Here is a 20,790-nt window from a genome sequence, read left to right on the forward strand (position 1 = left end):
TACAAAAATCTCTACGTGGAACGCGACTTACGTAATCATTTGTTTTTAAAGAATCATACTAATATACAATAAGGAAATATAGAATTGTGATGTACGCCTAAGTTCAAGTATAGTTCACCAATTCGTGCACAGACACAACTGCACTCTATTGCAAAAAAACTCCGTTGTGACGTGGATCCGACGGCGCTGGGTCGACTGTATCTGTAGGGACTGTACGTCCTGGACTTTACGTGTTCATACGAGCCAGTAGCATTAGGTATTTTTAATCTATTTGTTTACGCTTTTTAGCTTTAGTGAGAAAGCCACCCCCATGAGCCTTATAGCAATCGACTAATCAATATACACACAAAGGGGAGCATTTGCATCTATAATATAACCCAAACCAGAATAGCTATTTATATTTTTTTATACAAAGGCAGTTTTTGCCGCGCACCATCACTATGTGTAACCATTGAAGTATTTCCGAACCAATTCGACTTCGGGTACTTCAAGAAAAGAGCGTACCAATTCTTAAAAGGCCGGCAACGCGCTTGCGAGCCCTCTCGCATTGAGAGTGTCCATGGGCGGTGGTATCACTTAACATCAGATGAGCCTCCTGCACACATTTACTTTTGCTGTCTTTACAAAATTGGCAATTCCGTATATATTTATACTCTTTGATAACAAAACAAAATAGAATTGAAAAGGTTTCTTGCAATAAAAATGCACTGCTTACAAATCGAACGCATTTAATTAAACAAAAAAACAAGGATCGTTTACTTATTCGAAGTGTTTTAAAGGGTTATTGGAAAATGAGCATTGTCTCAACTCACTATGGTTTATATTTCTTTTATAGATAGTAATTAAAAGAAAATCTATGTGTTTATGGTAAACCATTTCTCCTCATAATACTCAAGGTATAAATACCAAGGAGAAATTGAGGATAAATAAAAAATAACCGTTCCGTACAATCTATTCTTTGTACTTTCGTGTCCGTGACCTTTGTTTATTAAAGCTGGTCTAAAAGAGAGCAAAAGGCTCTCGTGAAAGGGGACTGATTCCAGACCGATTCGCCCACAGCGGCAAATCTCTATTAAAACTAGGAGATATTTATGCACAAGTGTGAGGGCAGACAGCACACTCTCATACATTTTTGCGTCGTTTTTACTGTTTTTTCATACACCTACCAGTATATAGTTAAACCACGTTCAGAAATAGAAAACCTAGAATTAGTATAATCATACAATGTTCGATTCCCACTCAACCTGTTCAATTACTTACTTTTTTTGTTCAGTCAATATAAATGCAACAATTAATTCCAGCATATTACGAGCTGTTTATTAAGCCATTGCTCTGATACGATGCCCATAAAAAGATCGTCGTTTTGCCCTTTAGCTCTGTCATACAACAATAAACAGAGGTGTGTAAGAAAGAGACAGCGATCGAGGCGCTATGTGGCCTGATCAGTAATTTGATATAGGTTTCTGGAATTAGATTAAGATCAGCAATAAGAATCTTGATTGAATCAAGTTATGATGAGGTAAATGTCTGTTCATATATGGCTTGAAGCAAGCTCTAAAAATATATTGCCCACATTTCGGCATATAATAACTATCGAAAGATTTTTAAGGCAGACAGTTTTTATGTTACCGAATTATCTTTTTCAATTCTGTCTCGTTCAAAACTGCTTTTAACTCAATGGAATTCTACTGCATTTTCTCTGACAAGAATTAAATCTCTGCTCTTATGTTTCAGACAGCTTTACCAACCATAGTTTAATATTCTCTTATATATAGTAATAATGTATTAAATACTCACGCATCCTATTAAAATAAATTTCAATCGTCACGCTCAGCGGCCAATTTAATTTTGAACGTCGGAAGCCGACGAAAATATACAATTCGCACCCTTGCGATCCGGCAAAAACTAGCGCCGTTTTTGCCTCTGCGGCATTCCAGAGACGCGCAATTTTGTGCCCTACCCCTCGGGTGTAAAGTTAAAGTTGGTGTGTAATAATTTAGTAGGGATGCTGCGACTCCGTATGTATTATAAATTGGTTTAGAGCGGCGCGGGGTGTGTCGCTCGCAGCGTTGCCAACTCTACGTCTTTTTACGTAGATCTACGTATTTTAGGCCTTTTCTGAAAACCTACGAACTTCAGTCACAGAATCTACGTATTTTTAATCAAATTGAAAATTTTGCACAATATCCAAATTCATTAGGCTGAATAGGCATAATATCTATTACTTTCGAAAAAAAAAAGTTAAAAACAATCAGACCGGGAATGGAGAACTTTAAGAAACACAAATCTACCATTTCAAGAGGATCAGATATTCAAAGCAGATGACTTTTGGCGTCATATTGCCAAAATAAAAAAAATGAGATGCAACTCAGCAGTTTCCCCTCCTAGCCCAATTTACACAAAAGTTATTAACATTACCTCATAGTAGCGCAAATGTTGAACGACGTTTTTCTTTAATAAACTTGATGAAAACTAACATCAGAAACGGACCTCAGTCTACTGAAACCCTCACAGGGTTACATTTTACAAAAAGTGATCTGAAAAGTAATCCTGGGCCAACGCAAGATCATATTAAACTTTTTAATAAAAACATGTACAAATTTAATTTACCAGAAAATAATAATGAATATATTTTTTTTTATTTCCATTTCAAAAAAATAACACTCTTTTTATTCAGTTTTACCAACCCTACCCTCTTCATTTCACTCATAAAAAAAAGTACGTAGATCTACGAACTTTTCCTATACAATTTTTGCTAAATCTACGTAATTGTTTAATCTGACCTACGTAATTTTCAAAATCCGAGTTGGCAACACTGGTCGCTCGCTCGATACCGGCCAGTTTCGGAATTCGTGACGCGAGAGGTGGACCACTGCCGGTTACGTTAACAAAACAAAACAGTGTTGTGTTGTGACGTGTTGTGTATATGTGGATTTTAAGTAACGATTCTAAATAGAAGGAAAACTACTTAAACGGTAAGTTGGAAAATTATATTCACTAATTGTTAGAAAATTATCGAATTCGATTGTTTTTATAATTAATTAAGTTGAAGAATATCTGCCTATCAAATAACTGATACTTTTATTTTAAATTAACAGTAGCTATTATTTATAAATCCATGAACAATATACGAGAACATTTTCATAAAATGTTGACTGAATTTGATTTGAAGTAATATCAATGTCAATTGAGCAGCTCTCCTTATATCGGTAGAAATAATATGTCTTGTCTTATTTATGAAGAAGAACTAACCACTGCGCCTACAGTTTAATTTTGCCTAATAAATTAAAAATATTGCGTGTAATATAAGCCCGTTTCGATATTACACCGAATATCAAGGTGGAAAATTTATTCCACATATTGATGAAGGCGCTCTGGATGTGAATATGAAATATTTCATTTTTCGTAAAATATGGAATTTGGTTAACATAAATATAAATAATTTGTTGATGTCATTTGCAAAGAACTTGGATTGGTTGTATTATTTATACACAATAATAATAAATAACACAGCAGTGGTCGAGAAATCTTTGAGTGCCGGTTTCTGGCCCTCAAGCGAGGTCGATCTTCGGTCGTCTTTTAGGGCCGTATTCGAACGCTAGCAGACTTGAATCTAATTTCAAGAGCTGTTATCCCATTTTTCTGAACGAAGTTTTGACATATCCGACAGTGCTCAAAACGAGATTGTGACTTAAGATATAAGAATAAAGGCTTTGATGATAACTTCAAGTGGCGATTGTCAACTGTCACTGGGAACCAGTTAAGGAACTACGTCCTAATCTAGTACAGATGGTGTTCAGTTTCGACTGAAGTTTCTTGTTCGCTTTAAAAATTAAAACCTTCTTATTTGAATTTCATTAAATTACTTTTAAAACCAAATGTAATTTTACTACTACCACGTAAGGAATTGTGAATGTTTCTGATGTTATTAATTTAATTTGAATAAGTTTTGTGTTTATTGTTCGAATTAATGCAATAAAGCTTTAATTGAACAAAACATACAAATACACTATCGAAAACAATGTCTGCGTATGGAATCAGTCATATAAAAATGCCCTTATATATTATTCGCTTAACAAAAAGACTACTTCATGTAAGTTCACGTAAGAGTTTAAGAGTACATTAAAAGGCAAATGTACATCTTTCATTTTTTTCATGAAAGGCTAATGTTTAACTGGTACAACACTACATAAAATACGTATTATCTGTAAAGGCCGATTTACATTATCTTAGTGTTTAGGAGAGTGCTTTAGGATAGTACTTTAGTTGAATCATGTAAACGCTACTTGCTTTAGTTAACGCTACGCTAAAGAACTTGCCTTTCAAGTTGTACTAAAGCACTCTCCTAAACACTAAGATAATGTAAATCGGCCCTTACAATTAGGCCAGTTCAGCAGGACTCTATGGATTCTGTAATCTCAACATTTATACATAATAAACAAATAATTGAAAGGGCCTTCGAATTTTGTACTAGAGCCATTGTCGCTTTGTCTTACAGATTTCCATTTCAAACATATGCGGTAATGGTACTTGTAGCTCCTATCTTTGCTGTGCTCACCTAAGTCAATAATTATTTATTGAAGAAATGTGTCTGCAGTCCTTCACTTTACTTGGATTGGATTAATCAAATTTGCTATTAATCAATATTGCATTAATACTCTGTTACATGGTTTTATAACTCGTGTAGCAGAGTGTAGCCAGCGCATACTAGAATGCCTGATCGGTCTCACAGCCAGCTCTTTAGACTAAATATATTATTGAAAAATTCTGTTCATCAACTACAAGTGTATATATATATATTATAGATATTTATTTTGATGATGAACTCCTGTCTACAATAGGTGTCCTTATACTTAGATGCTTTAAAAATAAAACAGAATTATTACCGTTTTCTATTTGAACTGAGGTCCAAGCTTATATAAGCCAAGCATTAAAAAACACTGAATTCCAGTTATAAACATTGTTTTATGCGTTTCAATACAATATTATTGAACGCGTTTTTACTGTAGGCTGTAACTCACGCACAACTTTGGGACAGTTATTTGAAATTCGTAATTAATCGTAAAGTGATAATTAAACGCGTCTTAATCTGCTTAACTCAGAATGATTATTAATTTATTATACATTGATTGCTCTGAAAAATAATGCACTGATTATTTTTTACCTACCTACTTTAAGAAATGCTCAACTGGAACGACGGACATAGAGGTGATCTGAGAAAAGGTGGTGGTTTCATTTCTGCTTCGACGTCCGATGATGCAGCTTCAGTTATTAAACCGAACAACTCTGATATTCTCATTGCAAAGTTGTGTAGATTTAAAAATAGAATGAAATAAGAATATTGTTTGGCGACCTTGCGGCACCGTGACGCAACGGGGTGAACGAACAGGGGTGGCGCGCGCATGCGTACTGAATGTTTTGACATCTTAAGATTTTCCTTACATGTGGATTATCTCTTGCTTTTAGGCCTTGGCGAGCCTTGACGGCATTTATTTGGATAGTTGCGCCGATTAGTATTGATTTTATTTTGTGCTGTGAGATTTTTCTGTCAGTAGGTACTTATATGACGCTATAAGCTATCTTGCTGGAAATGTTGCTAGGTTTTGATTACTGTTAATTATTACTTGTAGGAAAAAAAATAATTAAGTTATGTTACTATAGTAAATGAGAAAAATTATCAGAGAAATTCTAAAGCAATATAGTAATATTTTTTTTATTGACACTTTATTCAAGTTAATACCAACTGATTTTTCGATTTGGAAATTTTTTCTAACCTTCATAATATGGACCATACGTGCCCGATGATTATGTATGCCTTAAGTCTATCCTTTTTAAGAATGTGGATCGTGTTTGGAAACGAGAAGGTCTGGCAATCCCAACGTAGATGATGCCTTGTATGTGTCACCACAGGGCACATTATTAGTTATTCCATATTGTGTATAGACCTTGAATGCATAAATTAATAATGAAAAATCTACATCTCATAAAGCGCAAACCATGAAATTACATTTTACGCAACAAACTGAAAGATCACGTGATCAAGAAACTATTTAATGGAATTATTTCCACATCAGATAAAAAGACTAAAATAGCCGCAGCCTGTTATTTGACGCCCTTTATCATTAGGATAATAAGTTAATACGGCCCACGACGTGATGGCTCTAATAGCTTCCCAAGAACATCCTTTAGCTAGCGGGTAATTTATGGGGAACTAAGCAATTTTAAGTGCAGCCTAATACAGCGTGGTAACTGCGATTTCAGAATTTTACTAGAAATGTATTGTCTACATTGAAATCTGTATATACATTCAGTAAACAGGAAGCTATTCCTATTCCAATATATATAATAATAAATAACTTTTCGTGTAATGTGAAGTTTGTGACTTCAGCCTTGTGATTCTAAATCGTAAAATGACTGCTGTACGACTGATTTGAGCGCGACCGCCGCTGTGAAAACCGCTGTGAGAGTTCGAAAAGTGAGTTACAGAATCACAAGGCAGCATATTTTTTTTTTTTTATGTAATAGGAGGCAAACGGGCAGGAGGCTCACCTGATGTTAAGTGATACCTCCGCCCATGGACACTCACAATGCCAGAAGGCTCGCAAGTGCGTTGCCGGCCTTTCAAGAATTGGTACGCTGTTTTCTTGAAGGACCCTAAGTCGAATTGGTTCGGAAATACTTCTGTGGGCAGCTGGTTCCACATAGTGGTGGTGCGCGGCAAAAACTGCCTTAGAAAACGCTCTGTTGTGGAACGACGGACGTCGAGGTGATACGGATGGTATTTTGTATTTTGCCTTGACGTCCGATGATGAAACTCAGCTGCAGGTATTAGACCGAACAACTCCTCTGAACACTCTCCATGGTAAATGCGGTAGAAGATGCAGAGAGATCCTACATCTCTACGCAACGCCAAGGGATCAAGCCGCACGGAAAGTGACTGGTCGTCGACGATTCGAACCGCTCTTAGTTGAATACGGTCAAGTGGAAGGAGCTGGTACTGGGGAGCTCCCGCCCAGAGGTGAGAGCAGTACTCCATGTGGGGCCGAATTTGCGCTTTATATAGTTGCAAGCGGTGGCCCGGAGTGAAGTACCGTCTCGCCTTGCTGAGCACACCAAGCTTTTTGGAGGCTAATTTAGCCTTTCCTTCCAGATGACCGCGAAACTGAACGTTATTCGATATGTCAACGCCCAGTATTCCGATGCTAGCTGAGGCTTTAAGGAGAGTGTCTTCGAAGAGGGGAGTAGCGACAAAGGGAGTTTTTTTAGCGGAAAACGCGCATACTTGTGTCTTCTTGGGGTTAAATTGGACTAGATTTAGTCTACCCCAGTCCGAGACTCCACGTAGAAGAGTTTCGACTTCAGACACAAGTTTGTTCCGGTACTCATCGACAACAGCCCGAGAAATACCTGCCCGGCCAGTGTAAAAAGTATCCCCAGTGCTGTCGTCCGCATAGCAATGAATGTTGCTAAGCTGCAACATATCATTGATATGCAGAATAAACAGGGTCGGGGATAGGACACAGCCTTGTGGGACACCAGCATTCACAGGTTTCAGGTCGGAGCATGCTCCGTCGATGACGACTTTGATGCTTCGATCAGCGAGAAAGCTGGAAATCCAGTTGCATAATTTCTCAGGGAGCCCATAGGCTGGAAGCTTCGAGAGCAATGCTCTGTGCCACACCCGATCGAAGGCTTTCGCTATGTCCAAACTTACCGCCAGCGCTTCCCCCTTGGACTCAATTGCCTCTGCCCACCTATGTGTAAGGTATACAAGGAGGTCACCAGCCGAGCGACCACGACGAAAGCCGTACTGGGAATCGCTAATCAGCTGGTGGCCCTCTAGATACCTCAAGAGCTGGCTGTTAATAATGGTTTCCATTATTTTGGAGAACAAGGAGGTTATAGCTATTGGGCGATAGTTGGACGGATCAGAGCGATCGCCTTTTTTAGGGATCGGATGTACCGAAGCGATCTTCCAGCACTTCGGAACAGTGCCGAGCGTGTAAAGGTACCGGAAAAGGCGCGTTAGGACCGGAGCCAACTCAGGAGCACAAGTACGCAGCACAATTGGGGGAATGCCATCAGGCCCGCTCGACTTATGGATGTCCAAGGAAGACAAAGCTTTACGGATAGCACGTTGCCGGAATATAACTTCGGGCATCGTAGTATCACACCGCAATAGTGTCGGTGGTTCCTTCCCTTGATCATCCAAAGTGGAGTTCGATGCAAAGAGACAGCCTAGAAGATCGGCCTTCTCTTTCGCGGTATGGGCCAGTGAGTCATCCTCCCTATGCAATGGTGGAATTGAGGGCTGACAGAAATTCCCTTGGACAGCTTTGGCAAGAGACCAGAAGGCTCGAGTTCCCGAAGGGAGGTGGGCCAACTTCTCACCAAATCTGGCAATGTGCTCTGACTTTGCTTTAGCGATTTCCCGCTTGAAGGACCTGGAGGCTGAATTGTATGCTTTTTTACGTTCTTGATATTGGAAGAATATTTGGGTGTTGTTAAATGTCAGAATTCGTTGATAGTGCCAATGAACTAATTCAGTTTTTCATAACAGGTTTGTAAGTTATGTGGTCAGCCTGCTGAGGTTAGATTATTGCTGACGGGAAACACGACGAGACTAGAGGTTATTATATATACTAGAGGTTATTATATATAGTATTATTAGTCAAATATACACGCGAAATAATAATTGCGTATTAACTACTATTTTAAAATAATAAATAAGCACCTTACCAAATCCAGTTTGGGTGTTTGTGCGACCCAAACTGACCTACAGCTTCACTACTCAAAAAAACATTTAATATGTCAGAATAAAGCTAATTTAATCTCCACAAGACTCTCAAAGGCTTGATGGTTCCTAGAACGTACAAAAAACTCATTATACGCTCGTTAGGAACAACTTATTGTATTTTTGGTTTCGAAGAATATGTATCCCTCGTGCTCCCTTGAATAATTTCTATTTAAATTGCCTCTTTGAAGTGCCCTCTGGGTATATACAACCTCCAATTGATTACTTCTTGGGTAGTTCCGAAATTCTCTTTGTAAAAAGAAGTATTTGCGTTTTACAGATATTTATGTCATAGTCTAAAACTCCTGGGAGCTCTTAGATAACAATCTATCTAAATATTATTGTTTCAAGTTGGAGTTGTTACAGCGTTGATTACCTAGGAAAAAATAATTATGAAAATAGACAAACAACGCAACAGTCAAAGTCAAATCGTTTATTTCAATTAGACCACCTAAAATGGCACCTTTGAACGTCAAATAAAATATAAAGAAGATTCTAGTAAACGCAGACATCAAGATAGAATTACAAGAACATAGTATTCTAAATTTGAACTACTTTGCTAATCCCAGCTTAGGATTTCTTGAAATCCTGATAAATTACGTTGAGTTAAAGCGTTATAAATGATCTCTTGTGTAAGGTAAAATACATAAATAGGAAATTGGACCCCCGGGTCTTGTCCTATAATGTTTGAGCAAATTGCTCTATAAAGGAAAAATATGGTGTTGATTCGGAAGCGTTAAGGGCCTTAATTGGTAGTTTTAATAATATATTTTCACTTTTATTTGGCGTGTAACCTCGTATTTTATCGTTGTGGACTGCCATTGTTTTAGATTTATTATTTATTGGTTTTTGGATTCAACAAGTCACAATAAATAATAAACATTCTTAGTCCATTTCCGTCGTACAATTTCAAATTTCAATGTCAAAAATTTAAAAGATTTACAGAAAAGCGGAACGCGACTTCTTTACACTTACTACTTAACGTCCTAGCTTATCATTTTTTGAAGTGAAAACTATAGCGGCGTTGTACACTTTTTTTGGAATGGGTAATCGAAACTTCGTAAGACGGATGGAGAGTAGACAGCTGGCGCGGCGTATTTAATGTAATATAAATTGTCATGTTTGTGTACGATAGCGCAATAAATAACTATTGTATTCTACCACATAAATGATAGTACTTTTATACTGATAATCAAAACAATTCGTGCAAAACCATTCCAAAATATCAAAAATGCACAACGTTAATATTCAAGTTTTCACTTCTGCCGGCACTCCCGGAGTGCAACCCGTCGTTTTTTTAATACCACAGTTGTGGGTATTTTATTATCTTTGGATATATAATTAACAGATTTGCGTATTAAAGTAGTCACGTTATAAACGTGTGTATCGGTATAAGTCTTCTAAGCGTGTAGCTTGTCAGCGAACATGTATCTAAGTACACGTGAACACACTGTATCTAAGTGAATCCATGAACGAAACGTGCAAAGTGTGTGAGATGAAACATTGTAATTCGTAGTATTAGTGTCTGCGTTATTAAGCTATTTAGTCTAAAAATAGACTAGGTAACCTAGGATGTTTGATAATTGGACTTGGATATTTTGTTGCTATTTGTTATTTATGTATAAGTTCTAAAACAACGTGTATGCATACAAGAAGACATCACAAATTTTACACACATACACATAGATACACATCAATTATATTGGGACAAAAGCAAGCTAGCAAGGGAAAAATTAAACAAGCAACCACAAAATAAAATAATAACCAAAAAGGCAATAAAATAATAACTATAACCAAATGAAAACTTGATACATATATCCATTTAGTGTTTTCACGATGTGTCTAGAACTAATTAGTTACACTTACATAATTACAATTTATGATCTGTAATAGTAAAAGTATTATAAAATAAATGTAGCGGAACAATTACGCGAATATGTGAAAGTTATAAATACAGTCCATCCAAGTCTCTAAATATTCCTTCAGGTTTAACAATTTGAATTTACTTCCAGGGTTTTATTAACATCGTAGTAAACTTGGCATTTTTAAGTAAAAATACCAGACAAAATGCTATGTTTATTTTGCTCCATTTCCAGACGCTGACAATTTTCTATAATAGAACTGCACTGCAGGCAACTTAAAAGCATGACAAAATTTGAATAAAATTCTTGTATAAAATGAAGAAGTGGTGAGGGAGAACTCTTGACTCGACCTACTGAAGCCACAAAAGAACATTAACCCATATTATGTGGTTTCATTGTAAAACTGCACTTTGTTATTATATGAAACATTGTGTTTCGCAATTATCAACTCAACTAAATATTGTTTTTCATTCGCAAACCCAGTTTTTTCCAAAATTGAATTGCGATACCACTGTTCGTATATTTCACTACTCATTAAAAACTTAACTTTTTATGTAAGTGTATTAATAATGAAGACCGTGCTTTAAACAAGAATGATCTAAGAACAAACTAAAACCGACCGACAATATTCATATTATTTAATTTTCAACCTATTTTATTATAACTCAGAGCGTAATATAACAAACATTTATTAATGACCGTTGCGAGTAGCATTGACTTACAAAATTTCGAAATTATTCATTGACATAACTTCACAATGGGATTCTATCCAAAACCGTAGTTCCTGAAACTAGTTCTGTAGTTTCGTTGTTAGTGGACTTGCTTGTCATGTATCTATCTATTGACGTATCACGTCATCTCTATAATAATACACTTATATCGTATGTGTATAACAAGACATATACTATACTATACTAATATATTACAGAGTAAAGGTAGGTAAGTTCTGACGAAATTGCAGACCGAAGATCAGCCCTCTTATTATCTCTATCTAACGATTTTGCCAAAGGCAATTTCGGCGAAACCTTCTCTAAATTATGCACGACCAATACACATTAATGGCTGCTTCTAGAAAATTATTAAACGTTAAATTGTGGATGACCTCTGGGTTGATGTCCCCATTCAGGGGACCTTAAATCGTCTTTTTTATATATAACAGGGGGCAAACGGGCAGGAGGCTCATCTGATGTTAAGTGATACCATCGCCCATAGATAAGTCATATAAAATATAGTTACTAATAAGTAAAAAAATCTCTAAAAATGACTAATATTTGACTGATTTGTAACTTTTTGTTCGTCGATAAAATATTGACTCCTCCGATATCTAGTAACATAAAAGTGACATAACGTTCTTTTCTTAAAAACTAATAATAATTAGACATCCTTTTTTTACAGTAAAACCGCAAAGGGAAGTTTTAATTCGATGGAGGTATATAATTTTCTCTTTAAACGCACTAAAGCATCTAAAAATAATCTTTACGTTCGGCGGATATTTCTCACACATAATAAAGTATTTAACATACTAAATATTCTTCTCCGTATCGTGCAACAATAGACCATTTCGTATGCAATAGTAGCTAGATGTTGTTATTATGCACCTAACAGCGTCCTGATCAACGCATAGGTATGCATCCTTTAACATTGAAAATTATTTTATTGTACTAACAGCAAAATTGACGGTTTGATACAAAATACAGCGTTTCAATTGAATATACAATAAAGTATTCAATTAAAGTAATATAAATTGAGAAATTTAAAGTTAAAATGTTGGTGCTATTCAGTTTAGGTGTGCTTATTGAAATTAGGTATTATTGTCTTTTGATTAGTGCCGTGGTCATCCATTATATCAAAGGGCAGATTAATAATGATAATTTTAACTAAGTAGCATTATAACTGCTACGTAATGTAGTATCTTATTAGTTCATTAAAAAATACTTAGCAGTATTCTTTATTAGATTCCAATTCTATTCAATAATAGTAATTTCTTACCCTTGCCTTAATTATGTATATGGTTTTCACTCAATAGGAAGACGGCAGTATCAAACTTCACTACAGATCCAATTAGATACGAATTAGATTCATATATCCAATTGTGTCTATAGTAAACCCTTTTTAGTATTTTTTAAAGATGGTTTGTTTTATATGACCTAAATTATACACAGAATAATATACTATACTCGTATACTACTATTTAATTATATTTTAAAGACACGGTCTCATACCTGTTAATTAACAAAATTTTACTGTTTTTAATAATTTAATATTTGCATGTTAATTCGCTGACTGATTGTGCGATTTTTTGTAATTAATTTATCTATGTAGTAATTTTTTGCAAATGCAGAAATTATTATTATTATTAACAGACTAATTTGTCTCCCATTTCTATGGTACTATCGTTCTATAATTTTTATAATTTAGGGTTTGTTATACCGTGTTAATCAATGTTTACTTACCTTTTACCACGCTTGCGTGGATCTCACCTTGTATAAAGGGTACAGAATGCATCCATTGATTACATTGAATCCCGCTACCCGTAGACAGCGATAATAGATTAAATTAATCTCTCATCCTTTTAGGATGTAGTTTATCAAAGAGATACGTTGACTCCCTTTTCAGTAGACGACCTATGAGCAAAAGGTTAAAAGGTTAACGGAGATAAAGAAAAAATACTTTATAGGTTCAATTTAATAAAAACATGTGTATTACTTTTAGATTCGGTTCTGAAATTAAGGTTTCTTCTTATTATTCAAGTAAGCCGTAAGTAATAGCATTATTATATATGTTTGTATGGTTTTATTGAGAATAAAACTAATAGTAATACTGTGATATTTAAAAATAAATTATTATTAACAGTATTGTTTTGAATTCGTCAAGACGCTTTCAACCATGCCATATATTTAGAAGAGAGATCTACTGAAAGGCAGAATAGTATCAAAAATGATGTGATCCGTAAGGGATATAATCATAAGTGGGAAATCCTGTTGAACGTATACAGATCGGGTGACGGGTAATGTTTAGATGTCGTCTCAAAACAAACTGTTCAGCGAATGTCATATGAACTTCATGCGCATTGTTTCGATACTTAGTATTTACGTGTACTCATGTTTAGTATATTATTTTGCGTATTTATTACTAAAATTTGACAATATTAAATAAAAATGACTTTATTTGACTCAAAAATCATTACATTTTGTACTTACATTTAAAAGATAGTAAACATACACTAGGCTACGAATCGATGAGAAACAATATTCGTTGTGGTTAACCTTATACATACATACTATACCTCTATGGGCACTAGCGTTTAAACTAGGCCTAGCCTTTATCTTAAACGCTAGTTCCTTCCAGTGTCATTAAAAAATTGGTTAATTTGTTTGTCATTAGATATCATGTCCTTCATGTAATGAAGTACATGTTTGTCTATTTCTGTAAAATAATAAGAGATAAATCAATGTTTTTTTTAAATTAAACCAAAGTTTTAAGGCAGATTCAAATTGAATAGGTTCAAAACTAAATTTCTGTGGCATACATTTGTTGAACATTTCACACTTAAGTGGTAAAAATAAACGCTGAATTTTATGTCGCTAGTGACGGCATAGTCAAAAGGTATATATGAAGAAGAAAAAAAGTGTCACTATAACCTTCTAGGTCTTAGATTTCTCTTCATGTTTCATGATCATTTGTTTTTTCTAACAGTCAATTAGGTGATCTGCCCTGCGATTCTGTAACTCACAACGAAAACCGCTATGTGAGTTCGAAAAGTGAGTTACAGAATCGCAGGGCAGCTTTCTGTGCCTGTCACGTGCCGTTTGAATTAATAATATAGCTCTGAAGTAATTTTAATACAGATTATTGAAAAAAGTATGGCTACCCATCAATGCATTGTATACTAATCCCACTTCCCATCGTGATGGATCAGGTGTCTCCCACGGGAACTTCCGCGCTTTTGTCGGCCATTTTGCTTAAGAGCTCTATTGTTATCCACGCTCTATCGAATGTGATCGGTTTATTAAATTCCAGAGAGTATTTGTTCGTTATAAGACTTACTTTTTCCGACCGCAGTTTTTATGACTTTTCATAAATTAAGTATAATACCACTGGATTGCAGAATACATTTTCTTCATCTGTTTAATGGCTATTTCTCACTCATATGTTCTGTATTCATTTGTTTTAAACCATGTGTTTATAAAAGAAACAAATCATTTTTTAACATAAATCTAAGACAAGAGTGTTCAAACTTCAAATCTTAAGTCAGATTTCTTGAGATGTCTTGAGAAATTGAATACATGAATCCAAAAAATTATGGCCGCTTTGATGTCAACTTCCGGTTCTGCATTAAAAGATTATTTTCCTTCGCGGTACAAATTACACAAAAATTAAGGTGTTTGATTTTATCTATTGCAAATAAAACTAAACATTAACACTCACAATACTATCCTAATAATAAATAATTCAAAACTATTAATAATAATAATATATATACAAAAACCAGATTCGTCTGTAGGTTTAAAGAGTTATAGGCAAATTAAGTCTGTTAATGAATCAATTACCTGTTTTATAGGTCGGTGCATGGGAGAGGCGGATGTGGCCCCACTTGTGCGTTGAACCGACCGGGACAAATAGAGCATACTTCATATTTAAATAAAATGATAATTTTTAACTGGGTCAATACTTTGTGGATTTAGTTTAAATATACGCGTTTTAAACATGTGTTAGTTTTAAAATAAAAGTTTAATTATCACTTATAATACCACAAGAGCATATAATTTTGAAGCTCGTGTGGTATTCGGGGGATTATTTTTCCGACCCAAATGTCGGCCAATAGAATTGCACCATGAGACGAAATGTACAGTTAACAAATAAGAATTTCATAATGAATAAAACAACTACTTAATACTTTTCTTGAAGCAACGACCAGAGAAAATTTTCACAAAAAATTATCAGTATAATACCATGTAGGTTGTACCACGTGACGTCGAACGGTGCAATTCTATTGGCCGATATTTGGGTCGGAAAAATAATCATAGTAAATTGTATGTACTTGTACATATATAATACATATATATTTATATATATCAGCCCGTAGACACCCATTAGACGCCGGCCTTTGACGGAGGAATATACTCTTTCTTTACACAATTAGAGGTCGTATCTCTCAGAGAAGACCCCAACGGGAATTGATTCCACAGTTCGATAGTTCGCAAAATAAAGTGCATTGTGAAGCGGACCGTGGAAGGCTTATAGATATTTTTTTAAAGGAATCTTGCTGTTGGCCTTAAGGGCCTTTCCAGCTCAGCTCGGGCTGTTTTGACGAGCGTAGGTTGGCCAGAATGGGCGTTTTTCCCGTGGCTAGCGCAAGGATGTCTCCTGTGAGACTGGGACCTCGGCTTGGGCTGTCGCCGGGTGGTCAATCGCCAGTGTAAAATAAATAAATTGTACATGAGGTTTAGTGTGTGAGTTGTTACATGAGTTAAGAACACCTTCAGTTCAGTATAATTTGACTACATAAATTTTAATTTAAATGATCTATGGTACCACAGAAAAACTGTCTAACTTAAATTCGCCGTTCATAATATGATTTCACCTAGCGTCTTACGAACGGTCATTGTCAAATGTTCGTTTTTAAATCTTGCCGAATTGAGACTTATATAGAACAAACTCTTGAAATATCATTTTAGTATTTCCTTTCTTCGTTGTGTTAAATTTTAATAAGATAATCTCTCAAGTAATATATTTTATCTTTTAAAGTTGAGTTTTGCGGCGAAGTGCAGCTCAATGCATTTTGCGTGTAACTGAATTGACTTAACTAGTTTCCACTTCTAATGGGAATTTTTTCTCTATTTAGCACAAAGTTACAAGTCTAGCTTTTACTGTAAATATAGTTTTTACGGTTCCTGGGAGTTGATTTAAATATTAGAAAAATATGATCTATACATTACTCGTGTATAACAAAAGTTAATTAAATAAATGCTCCATTTAATAATTGTGCCGTATTTATAACTAAGAAGGATCTGCGTGACCACGAATCATTCTTGGCTCGTTCCTGCTTAATTTAATATAAATTCAGCTGTTATTAAACTTAGACAATGTTCTGACTTCTGTACTTTGCACAACATAGGTGTATCATTTATGAATTGTTCCAAGATAAAATGTACCGTAAAACTATAAAATAAAGTCTGTTTTCGAATATTATATACAATGCAGGAGAAAATAATTTTATTATTCGCTATTATGCTAGAATGCTATTTTAGGATCGCGGCGCCCACTTACGTTGGATCCACTATCTCGGTATATTTTTAACACTGTAGGACTTTTATTGCAAATATCATTTACTTTATCGAACCTGCTACTACCTATACATTAACTCTGGTTTTAATCGCTGTTCTGGCTTTTATTATTTTTACCGACGTCTAAAATGAAGAAGGAATTCATAGGACGTTTTATGTGTTTGAAGACGATTTGTATTTTAAATACATATTTAAATTATGAACAGGTTGACATATCGAAGAAATAGAGAGATAATATTTTTGTACACACACAACTGCAGTATGACAAATAGTGCAAGCCACAAAATTTAACTAATGTGACAATAAAAGTGTACAACAATTTAGGATTATTAAGCCTTTATATTACTACAATTATTACAAATTAAAAGTTATATTAAAAGCTTAAGAGTGTCAAGGGACACCCGGATGGAACGAAATTCCTTTCGATTAATTTATATGTTAATTGGTATCATAACAGTGATAACAGTATGATAGATTTTCTCGACACCAATCTTACGACGAAAAGAAAAGCCAACATCACGAGGTGTTCCCAGGCGGTCACCCATCCAAGTACTGACCTCGCCCGACGTTGCTTAACTTCGGTGATCGGACGAGAACCGGTGTATTCAACGTGGTATGGACGTTGGCGATAGCTGAATCGAAAATGTAAAATATAACAACTATAGCAAAAAGTGTCGTTACAACTTTTGGTCTTAATTTATTCCGTCTAGCCCCCTTTCGCAACGCTCGATAACTTCGTTCCAACAAGACTAATTTAGTTAAGTGATTCCAAAAATAATTTTCATTTCTTATCCCTACAAAAAAAAAGCCAACATCACGAGGTGTTCTCAGGCGGTCACCCATGCAAGTAATGACGTTGCTTAACTTCGGTGATCGGACGAGAACCGGTGTATTACAATAGCAAATAGCAAAAAAAAGTCGTGACAACTTTTCGTAAGAATTTTTTCCGTCTAGCCCCCTTTCACAACGCGCGATAAGGAACTTCGTTCCAATAATAAAATTAGTTTGAAAGAAAAATACTTTTATATGCCGTGGTTACAAGAGCTTTTAACTAGAATGTGTTAGTGTCGTCCTTTTTATCACAATTTTGAATGTGAAGGTAAAATGTGACATAAAAATAGATTGATCACACTTTGTGACACTTTGACGCAATCTCCGTCGCTACTCAGCGGTTTCCTGAATCCATTAGGCCTTAATTCCTTTGCTACAACAAATTTGATTATAAAGCCGCCATTTTCATATCAACCTTTATAATTTATTACAGGTTGATTTAAACCTAATGATCGGATTTATATTTTTTATACAGGACAAAATGGACATGGACAATGGACGCACATATATGTATTTAATATATATGTGTATACATATATGTATTAAAATTTCAATTTAAAAAGGTATGAAATCTTACAATTTTTTTTAAATATTCACAGCAAAAATCGTCGTGGCGTTCGTATAAATTGTTTTTGTTTTAAGAAACCAGCACGATATAAAAATCGATGGATGTCAGGTTCTTAATGATGTCTTTTTGCTTTTAAATAAATTTTCTATATAGATTCAGGATATATGAGCCAAAAACGTTGGACTGCAGTAAGAAACCAGAAGATTAAAATCTCGTCGTAAAATTATAGACGAAGTTCGCACTACATAAAATGAGGTCTGAAAACATTATAGCATAATAAAGTGTATCCATCAGTAGGTAACAAGTCGTAGTTGACACACAATTTACATGAAAAGCGCGAACAAATCTCAATAATGGCTCGGTAGCGTGAACGGGCGGGCTGTATTGACTGTTGAGTGCGCGTGGGACAAGTTGCTAGCTTATAGCTAAAATTATTGGTTAATGTTTTTTTGGGTCAACCTAACCTAGTATATAGCAAAAGGTTAATAAGGAACGACTATGTTTTCCGACTAAGGTTTTCACTTCGCAAAAGTAGCATTATAGCAATTGCACAAATACTTTCTAGAATGCTAAGAGAGTCCGTGAGAAGAGTTTAATAACATAGTGCGATATCTCTGACCTGAGAACACTCTGTCCCGTAGTATCTGCTACTCCCTCCCTCGGGTGTGTTTAGGCCCTTTATTAAGCCCTTTATTGCGGCTGCAGCGCCCGAGGAGACAATGGCTCCACTCGCACGCACGCAGTGCAACTTATATAAAATCTGCTAACCAAAAACAATACCGTGTTTAAAATGAAAAAATGGATTCATTAAACATTAATAGTTACACCAAAAAAATGGGTGTAAATATAGTTATCGAAACGTGGTATTTAAATTTCATGAATTTGATTCCGGTCGAAGGCATCATAGTGAAGCAATATAACATATAGTTAAACATTATAAAGGAACTACTTTTATCATTTCGATCGATATTGAAGTGTACATAACGTTTTTTATTTCGAAATTCAAATATTAAAATACAAACTTATACACAGAACCTTAGCTCGCTTTCGTTCATTTCCTGTACCACACAACATTCTTGTGTAACGACGGTAATATATTTATTAGTGTCTATAATGATTTCCTATTAACAGTGGGAAAGAATTTGATATTGCAACATTGTTGTTAACAGGCCCATGTTTTGACCCTATCCGTTATTCGCAAATGTGTCAACGCCATTCCTTTTATCATGGCACTAAATTTAAACTGTCTATTGCGAGTTCTTGGTTTCTGAGCCCTGAGATCGAGGGCTGGCGAATAATAATTGTTGGGATAAGGCCCATCGACTTTGGCCATTAAGAAATGAGTGTTGTGTCATGTGTGTTACTGACACACTGTTGCCCCACATTACGAATTCACTCACATGAAGAAATTAGAAAAATATGTTACGTAAGATCAGTATCGCACACATTATAAACGGGATGCCTATTAATTTAAACGGCAATTAGCTGATGTTCAGTTAATCAAAATGTTTAACAGTACACCTGTAATTGTAGGATTATTAAAGTAAACGTGTAATTAAACGTTTACCTTTTAAGGCGTTGCAAGTTGCAGTAATTGACTGCGACGAAGAACCTAGATATTTTTAGGTAATTTGAGAGCTAGTTTGTTGATTTAAGTGGTCGATGTTACTCTGTCTCATTAAGATAAAGTAGGGTTGGCCACAATGGCCACAAATCAATCCAATTTCCTTTGAAAAAATAAGGCTTCATCGTCGCCAAATAAAACATCTACGAATTCAAATTTGAATATAAATTATACATCTTTCCATTTATACGTATTTATAGAAGAAATAAACATTTAAACTCATACTCGTTAAAATAGAAAAATCTGTTATAGATACAAGCAATTCAGGGTACAAACAACATTCTTCAATGCTTCACTCAGTCACTTGCAGTGAGGCAAAGGCTCAATTAACAATTTTAGTGCGACTTAGTGATATATAATAAGATATGTAACATATTAGTAAAGTAACATAAATTATAGTCCATCACCATAGATCACCTTGCCTGAACAGAGTAAACAGTAAAACAAAGACGTGTCTCACGCAAACTGCTCTGGAGACTTCAGAGGCCCATAGGGTCGTTTTACTTTTATATTCGCCTTGGATATATCCCAAAGCGGTGTCTTAAAATATCTCTTCAAGATAATGGATACCACAACAGCGATCCCTTACCGATTTTATCTAAGTACTTTGCGGCACCTTACCGAGCACGAGTTTTCAATAAGATCTAGAAACAAGCTTTTCGCAAGTAAATTGCAATTCTGTGACTTAAGGTAAGGTAGTAAGAGACAACAATCGTCGAGATTTCAGATGCTTTATGCAGTTAAATTGGATAGCTTTCAATCGAGTTCGCTTTTTGATTTCAAAGGCTTGTTGAAGTTTTAAATTGGCCCGGAATGTTTATAAA

At 35.2% G+C, this 20,790-nt stretch overlaps 1 protein-coding gene and 1 non-coding gene across 2 annotated transcripts in view; one reads left to right on the forward strand and one right to left on the reverse strand.

The window, feature by feature from the left end:
• Positions 1 to 2,838: 2,838 nt before the first annotated feature.
• LOC125059252 (SH3 and multiple ankyrin repeat domains protein 3) overlaps positions 2,839 to 20,790 on the forward strand; it is a 142,505-nt gene continuing 124,553 nt past the window's right edge. Inside the window, exon 1 of the mRNA XM_047663604.1 lies at positions 2,839 to 2,975. The gene's annotated coding sequence lies outside the window, so the exon portion shown is untranslated. The remainder of the gene's footprint in view (positions 2,976 to 20,790) is intronic.
• On the reverse strand, positions 17,452 to 17,570 carry LOC125059464. Its single transcript, XR_007118669.1, has one exon. It is a non-coding gene; the product is annotated as a 5S ribosomal RNA (ribosomal RNA).

Source organism: Pieris napi, chromosome 19 (assembly GCF_905475465.1).
Source record: "Pieris napi chromosome 19, ilPieNapi1.2, whole genome shotgun sequence".
Taxonomy (NCBI): domain Eukaryota; kingdom Metazoa; phylum Arthropoda; class Insecta; order Lepidoptera; family Pieridae; genus Pieris; species Pieris napi.